Raw genomic sequence first — 8469 nt, forward strand, 5'->3', positions numbered from 1 at the left:
TAAAAAATGGGCTGACTGACTACAGCATTCACACTAGGTGTGCACTGCTTGACCACATTTATAGTAGAATAGACTGTGGGCCAACCTCTGTCTTTTAAAGGGAGGAATCCCCTATTCTATTTCATAGAATAACCTTGTAATCAGCTGTGTAACAATCAATACCGCGATTACAAGAGACTGACCAAACTATTAAAATTACACTGTGGACTGAATGACCACAACATTTAAAAGGACTGACTGTCCACAGCATTTGAATTAGTTGTGGACTGACTGACAACAGCATTTACAGTAGTCTAAGGATTGACTGGAAGACAGCAATCACTGGAAAAGGACATCATACTTTGAAGTATAGAAGGAAGAAAGCAAAGTGCAAGACCAGCAACCAATCCAATGGATTGATACTATCAAGATAATTCTGAAGAAGACCCTAGTGGACCGATCTAATCTTGCACAAGATTGATCTTCCTAAAGATCATTAATTCATCAAGTCGTCATGGCTCGAGTTTCAACCGAAGGCCATTAATTATAAAGGATGGACTGACTGAAAACAGCATATAGACTAGATGTGGACTGCCTGACCACATTTACAGTAGACTGTGAACCGATTGATTATAAAATTTAAAATAGACTGTGGACTGTCTGACTACAATTTTTATAATAAAATGCAGACCGACTGACCACAGTCTTTATCTTTGAAATACGTAATTTTGGCCCTAGAGTGTTATACCTTTTGGTGTGTATAGCATGTAGCAGGAACATATTATCACTCTTTTGAATATTTACAGGTGACTGACGCCCTTTGACATGGTGGGATTTGAAATGTTTCCTTGTGGACTCCAGGAAAAGAATGTGGAAAGTTACATAACAGGTAATTAATATTCATATTACTTACTGATAATAGTCAGTCTAGGCATAAGTTCTAGACCTGCGGAGGTGTGACAACACCTTTCTGATACATGAGAATATACTGTTAGTGGTTTACATATGTATATTTTCTATACACAATTCCTAGTATAACACAACCATATCTTAGGTAGAGACATAAGGAACACTTCTGTTCCTTATCTTCTGTATTCTAAAGTGAGGAATCCCTTATTCTGTTTCATAGAATAGCCTTGTAATCAGCAGTGTAACAATCAATACCGCGATTACAAGAGACTGACCACAGTATTAAGACTACACTGTGGACCAATTAACCACAAAATTTACAAGGACTGACAGTCCACAGCTTTTAAATTAGGCGTGGACTGATTAACAACAGCATTTACACTAGTCTATGGATTGACTGGAAGACAGCAATTACTGGAAAGGGACATCATACTCGGAAGAATAGAAGGAAGAAGGCAAAGAGGAAGACCAGCAACCAATCCAAAGGATTGATACTATCAAGATAATGGTGGAGAAGACCCTAGTGGACCGATCTAGTCTTGAACAAGATGGATCTTCCTAAAGATCGTTAATTCATCCAGTCGTCATGGCTAGAGTTTCAACCGAAGGCCGTTAGTAATAAAAAATGGACTGACTGACCACAGCATTCACACTAGTTGTGGACTGCCTGATCATATTTACGGTAGACTGTGGGCCAACCTCTGACTTCTAAAGTGAGGTATCCCCTTTCCTATTTCATAGAATAGCCTTGTAATCAGTGGTGTAACAATCAATACCGCAATTACAAGAGATTGACCACACTATTAAAATTACACTGTGGACTGAATGACCACAACATTTAAAAGAACTGACAGTCCACAGCTATGAATTAGTTGTGGACTGAATAACAACAGCATTTACACTAATCTAAGGATTGACTGGAAGACAGCAATCACGGGAAAAGGAACTTCATACTTTGAAGTATAGAAGGAAGAAAGCAAAGAGGAAGACCAGCAGCCAATCCAAAGTATTGACACTATCAAGATAAGGGTGGAGAAGACCCTAGTGGACCTATGAAGTCTTTCACAAAATTGATCTTCCTAAAGATCGTTAATTCATCCAGTCATCATAGCTCGAGTTTCAACCGAAGGCCGTTAATAATAAAAAATGGGCTGACTGACCACAGCATTCACACTAGGTGTGGACTGCTTGATCACATTTATAGTAGACTGTGGGCCAACCTCTGTCTTCTAAAGTGTGGAATCCCCTATCCTATTTCATAGAATAGCCTTGTAATCAGCGGTGTAACAATCAATACCGCGATTCCAAGAGATTGACCACACTATTAAGAATACACTGTGGACTGAATGACCACAACATTTAAAAGGACTGACAGTCCACAGCATTTGAATTAGTTGTGGACTGACTGACCACAGCATTCACAGTATTTGTGGACTGCCTGACTACGGAACTCACACTAGGTGTGGACTGCTTGACCACTTTCACAGTAGACTAGACTGTGGGCCAACCTCTGTCTTTTAAAGGGAGGAATCCCCTATTCTATTTCATAGAATAGTCTTGTAATCAGCGGTGTAGCAATCAATACCGCGATTACAAGAGATTGCCCACACTATTAAAATTACACTGTGGACTGAATGACCACAACATTTAAAAGGACTGACAGTCCACAGCATTTGAATTAGTTGTGGACTGACTGACAACAGCATTTACACTAGTCTAAGGATTGAACGGAAGGCAGCAATCACTGGAAAAGGACATCATGCTTTTAAGTATAAAAGGAAGAAACCAAACAGGAAGACCAGCAACCAATCCAATGGATTGATGCTATCAAGATAATGGTGAAGAAAACCCTAGTGGACCTATCTTGTCTTGCACAAAAATGTTCTTCCCAAAGATTGTTAATTTATCCAGTCGTCATTGCTAGAGTTTCAACCGAAGGTCGTTAATAATAAAAAATGGGCTGACTGACCACAGCATTCACACTGGTTGTGGACTGCCTGATCATATTTACAGTATACTGTGGGCCAACCTCTGTCTTCTAAAGTGAGGAATCCCCTATTCTATTTCATAGAATAGCCTTGTAATCAGTGGTGTAACAATCAATACCGCGATTACAAGAGACTGACCACACAATTAAAATTACACTGTGCACTGACTGAGAACAGCATTTACAATAGTCTAAGGATTGACTGGAAGACAGCAATCACTGGAAAACGACATCATACTTTGAAGTATAGAAAGAAGAAAGCAAAGAGGAAGACCAGCAGCCAATTCAAAGGATTGACACTATCAAGATAACAGTGGAGAAGACCCTAGTGGACCTATGTAGTCTTTCACAAAATTTATTTACCTAAAGATCGTTAATTCATTAAGTCGTCATTGTTATGATCTGCAACATGTACTAAGGAAAGATAGGGGAAAACTGTCCCTACAGTAAGACTAACCTGAATCCCTACGATGTAGCGGGCTGCCTGTTCCTAGTGAACAGACCCGCCTTAGTCCTCGGCTAGTCTGAGCGAAGGTCTATAGAATTAAGGAAGGTGTCCCTAAAAGAACTAAGGACTGGGACAAAAATGGGACACCTCCTAAACAGAGAAGTTGTTGCAGAACACAAAAATACAAACTGACAAAAATGTACTAGAGGTCCCAGAGGACCAAGCGAACATGACTGAGAAAGACACTGAAGCACCAGGCTAGAGAAACAGTCACACACTGAAATCCAGCAAAGCCACAAGGGCGGAGCTGGAATATAAAGGCATATGGTCACGTGACCGCAAAACACAAGATGGAAAAAAACAAACAGAAGGGTTCTAACAGTCATGGCTCGAGTTTCAACCGAAGGCCATTAATTATAAAGGATGGACTGACTAACCACAGCATATACACTAGATGTGGACTGCCTGACCACATTTACAGTAGACTGTGAACCGATTGAGCATAAAATTTAAAATAGACTGTGGACTGTCTGACTACAATTTTTATAATAAAATGCAGACCGACTGACCACAGTCTTTATCTTTGAAATAAGTAATTTTGGCCCTAGAGTGTTATACTTTTTGGTGTGTATAGCATGTAGCAGGAACATATTATCACTCTTTTGAATATTTACAGGTGACTGACGCCCTTTGACATTGTGGGATTTGAAATGTTTCCTTGTGGACTCCAAGAAAAGAATGTGGAAAGTCACATAACAGGTAATTAATATTCATATTAATTACTGATAATAGTCAGTCTAGGCATAAGTTCTAGACCTGCGGAGGTGTGACAACGCCTTTCTGATACATGAGAATATACTGTTAGTGGTTTACATATGTATATTTTATATACACAACTCCTAGTATAACACAACTATATCTTAGATAGAGACATAAGGAACATTTCTTTTCCTTGTCCTCTGTCTTCTAAAGTGAGGAATCCCCTATTCTATTTCATAGAATAGCCTTGTAATCAGCGGTGTAACAATCAATACCGCGATTACAAGAGACTGACCACACTATTAAGACTACACTGTGGACCAATTAACCACAAAATTTACGAGGACTGACAGTCCACAGCATTTAAATTAGGTGTTGGCTGACCAGGGGTGGATTAAGAGTAGCCAGGGCCCCGGGCAGTTTAGAAGGTGTGGGCCCACCCACAGTTACCCGATGTATCACGTGACATGTCACATGATCCCCTTTGATAGATCATGTGATAGGTCATGTGACTAACACAGATGCTTTGGTGACATCTGTAGATGGAAAATTAAGGAAATGTTTTTCTATTATGTACACAGCCCTATACATAACATAGCGCTATATATAGTAGAGCAGCGGTGGGAGAGTAATTTCCTTCAGGGGCCACATGAGAGACCATGACTGTTGTGGAAGGTGAATCAATAGGCTGAAATTAATTCTGCTCTATATCAATAATATTAACAAAATAATAAAAAAATATATTAATTGTATGACTCAGGCTATGTGCCCACGATACAGAAATGCTCCGGATTTTTCCTGAGCGTTTCTGCATCTCCCTGGCAGAAAAAAACGCATGCGGATTGTACATGCGGATTGTACATGCGGATTGTACATGCACATTGTACATGCGGATTGTACATGCGGATTGTACATGCAGATTGTACATGCCGATTGTACATGCCGATTGTACATGCCGATTGTACATGCCGGTTGTACATGCGGATTGTACATGCGGATTGTACATGCGGATTGTACATGCGGATTGTACATGCGGATTGTACATGCGGATTGTACATGCGGAATGTACATGCGGAATGTACATGCGGATTGTACATGCGGATTGTACATGCGGATTGTACATGCGGATTGTACATGCGGATTGTACATGCGGATTGTACATGCCGATTGTACATGCGGATTGTACATGCGGATTGTACATGCAGATTGTACATGCGGATTGTACATGCGGATTGTACATGCGTTTTCCTGCCAGGGACATGCAGGTGTGAAGCGTTCTTCACATGCATTTCCGCATGCGGGTTGTCAGGCGCTTTCTAAGCGATTTTAGCGTCACTAGGAAAGTTCTTATCAACTTGGTCACAGTATATAAATCCATGCAAACAGCATGGATTTATATATACTGTGATGAAAAGAATGTTTAAAATAAAAAATAAATCTATACTTACCTTCTGATGGCCCCTGGAGTCTTGCTTCTCTCCATTCTCCCTTGTCGGGAGATCGCGGTACACTGAAGGACCTGCCGACGTCAGCGTTGCGTGACCCGTCACGTGACTATGACGTCAGCCCAGGTCCTTCAGTCCATCGTGATCTGCCGGCATGAGAGGAAGAGCGCACCGGGGGGCCGCCAGAAGGTAAATATAACATTTTATTTTTTATTTTATTCTTTTTTTCACAGTTTCTATGGTACCCGGGTCCGGAGGAGAGTCTCCTGTCCTCTAGACCTGGGTACCATCCGCACATTGAAACGCGTGGATTCCGCATCTATATATGCAGTGATGCGTAATCCATGCGTTCCAATGCAAGTCAATGGCGGCGAAAACGCAGCACTTCTGCAAAATAATTGGTAGTGCTGCTTTTTTTTCCGCAATGATAATCCGCAGCGGAAATTTCCGCAGCATGTGCACAGCACATGCGGATTATCATTGGGGAACATGGCAGACCTTCTACCAAGCATTTTTTAAGCGTTTCTGCAGCGTTTTTGCCGCTGTGGAAACGCTTAAATGCATCATGGGCACAAAGCCTTAATATTGAGCAGAATTAAGTATGCTGACATCCCCCTATATACAGTTTGAGCCCCACATAACTCCCTAGATACAGTATGAGTCCACACATAGCTCTCTAGATACAGTATGAGCTCTCACATAGCTCCCTAGATACAGTATGAGCCCCCACATAGCTCCCTAGATATAGTATGAGCCCCCACATAGCTCCCTAGATACAGTATGAGCCCCCACATAGCTCCCTAGATACAGTATGAGCCCGAACATAGCTCCCTAGATACAGTATGAGCCCGTACATAGCTCCCTAGATACAGTATGAGCCCCCACATAGCTCCCTAGATACAGTATGAGCCCCCACATAGCTCCCTAGATACAGTATGAGATCCCGCATAGCCCCTATATACAATATGAGCCCGCACATAGCCTCCTATATATAGTATGAGCAACCACATAGCTCCCTATATACAGTATGAGCCCGTACATAGCTCCCTATATACAGTATGAGCCCCACATAGCTCCCTATATACAGTATGAGCAACCACATAGCTCCCTGCATACAATATGAGCCCGTACATAGCTCCCTTCTCTGATCGATTGCCGGTTCCACAGCCTGCTCACAGAATGGTCGAATGCAAAATGCAGCTACCTGGGAGACACCTCTGACCACCGCATGAGGTGGCCCGAAGGCACCCCCCTGACGGCTGTACCCAGGTCACATGCCCCCCCTGACTCCCCTAGGTATGGCCCTGTATATTTTATATGACAATACATGACTGGTATCTATAGTATAATCAGGGATGTGTCCTTCTGCCAGAAGCCTCTATAGATTGTGCAAGCGCAATACCTGCGCAGTCTGGCCACAGACAGAAAGACACATCCACATCCCAGACAGGGATGAGGAGTGTGGCGCCGGAGATCGCGGTATGCATAAGCACTGAGCGCATACCGCGATCTCCAGCATCATAAACACATACGTGTTCGGTCCTGTCTCTCTGGAAAGGCCAGGGAAGGAGTGTGGTGCAGGCGTCGATTTCCGGCGCTATTTTAGTGAAGACAAATATGAACAGTGTCTTCGACAAAATGGACAGCGTGGTATGCACATGCGCGTACTTTGGTGCCATTTTGTTGAATACACTCTGCACATTTGTATCCATTCAAATGAAATCAGATATCCCGCTATGCGGACATGTGGAGCATGGACCAGAGTGAGGGGGGGAGCATATACCAGGATGGGGGGAAGCATGGACCAGGATGGGGGAGCATATACCAGGATGTGGGAGCATATACCAGGATGGGGAGAAGCATGGACCAGGATGAAGGAGCATACACCAGGATGGGGGAGCATACACTAAAATCGGGGAGCATATACCAGGATTGGGGACCAGGATGGGAAAGCATACACCAGGATGGGGGACCAGGATGGGGGAGCATATACCAGGATGGGGAAGTATACACCAGGGTGGGAGAGCATATATCAGGATGGGGCACCAGGATGGGGGAGCATATACCAGGATGGGAGACCAGGATGGGGAAGCATACACCAGGATGGCAGACCAGGATGGGGGAGCATATACCAGCATAGGGGAGAATATACCAAGATGGGGGACCAGGATGGGGAAGCATATACCAGAATGGAGGAGCATATACCAGGATGGGGGAGCAGGATGGGGAAGCATATACCAGGATGGAGGACCAGGATGGGGGAGCATATACCAGGATACAGGGCCAGGATGGGAGAGCATATACCATTAAAAAAGCTCGCCACCCGGGCGTAGAACAGGGTCAGTAGCTAGTATGATATACTGTGATACAGACATTAGATGTTATATGCTATACACATTGTTATATCCAATCTGATGTCTGTACCACAGTATACCATACAGTAATCGATATACTGGATGACATTTTTTGTACATGGGTATACACTGTACTGGTCACACTTGAACCTGCCTACAGAACCTCACATATTATATATGGAGCAGCATAGTATGTGACGTCCTGTAGGTTCAGGGTTGATCAGTCAGTACAGGATCCGCTCTGCTGATGTGTGTGGTCACTCTGCAGGGGCTCAGTGTGATTTATTGCAGGACTCTGAATTTTTGTGCAGATCTGGTGACTCTTAGTATATTCTCCCCCATCCTGGTATATGCTCCCCCATCCTGGTCTGCCATCCTGGTATATGCTCCCCCATCCTGGTCTGCCATCTTGGTGTATGCTCCCCCATCCTGGTCCTACATCCTGATATATGCTCCCCCATCCTGGTGTATGCTTCCCCATCCTGGTATATGCTCCCCCATCCTGGTCCCCCACACTGGTGTATGCTTCCCCATCCTGGTCACCTATCCTGGTATATGCTCCCCCATCCTGGTGTATGCTCCTTCATC

The sequence above is a fragment of the Phyllobates terribilis genome, unplaced genomic scaffold (genome assembly GCF_046119375.1).
Source record: "Phyllobates terribilis strain yellow unplaced genomic scaffold, ASM4611937v1 Scaffold_199__1_contigs__length_3552030, whole genome shotgun sequence".
In the NCBI taxonomy this organism is placed as follows: domain Eukaryota; kingdom Metazoa; phylum Chordata; class Amphibia; order Anura; family Dendrobatidae; genus Phyllobates; species Phyllobates terribilis.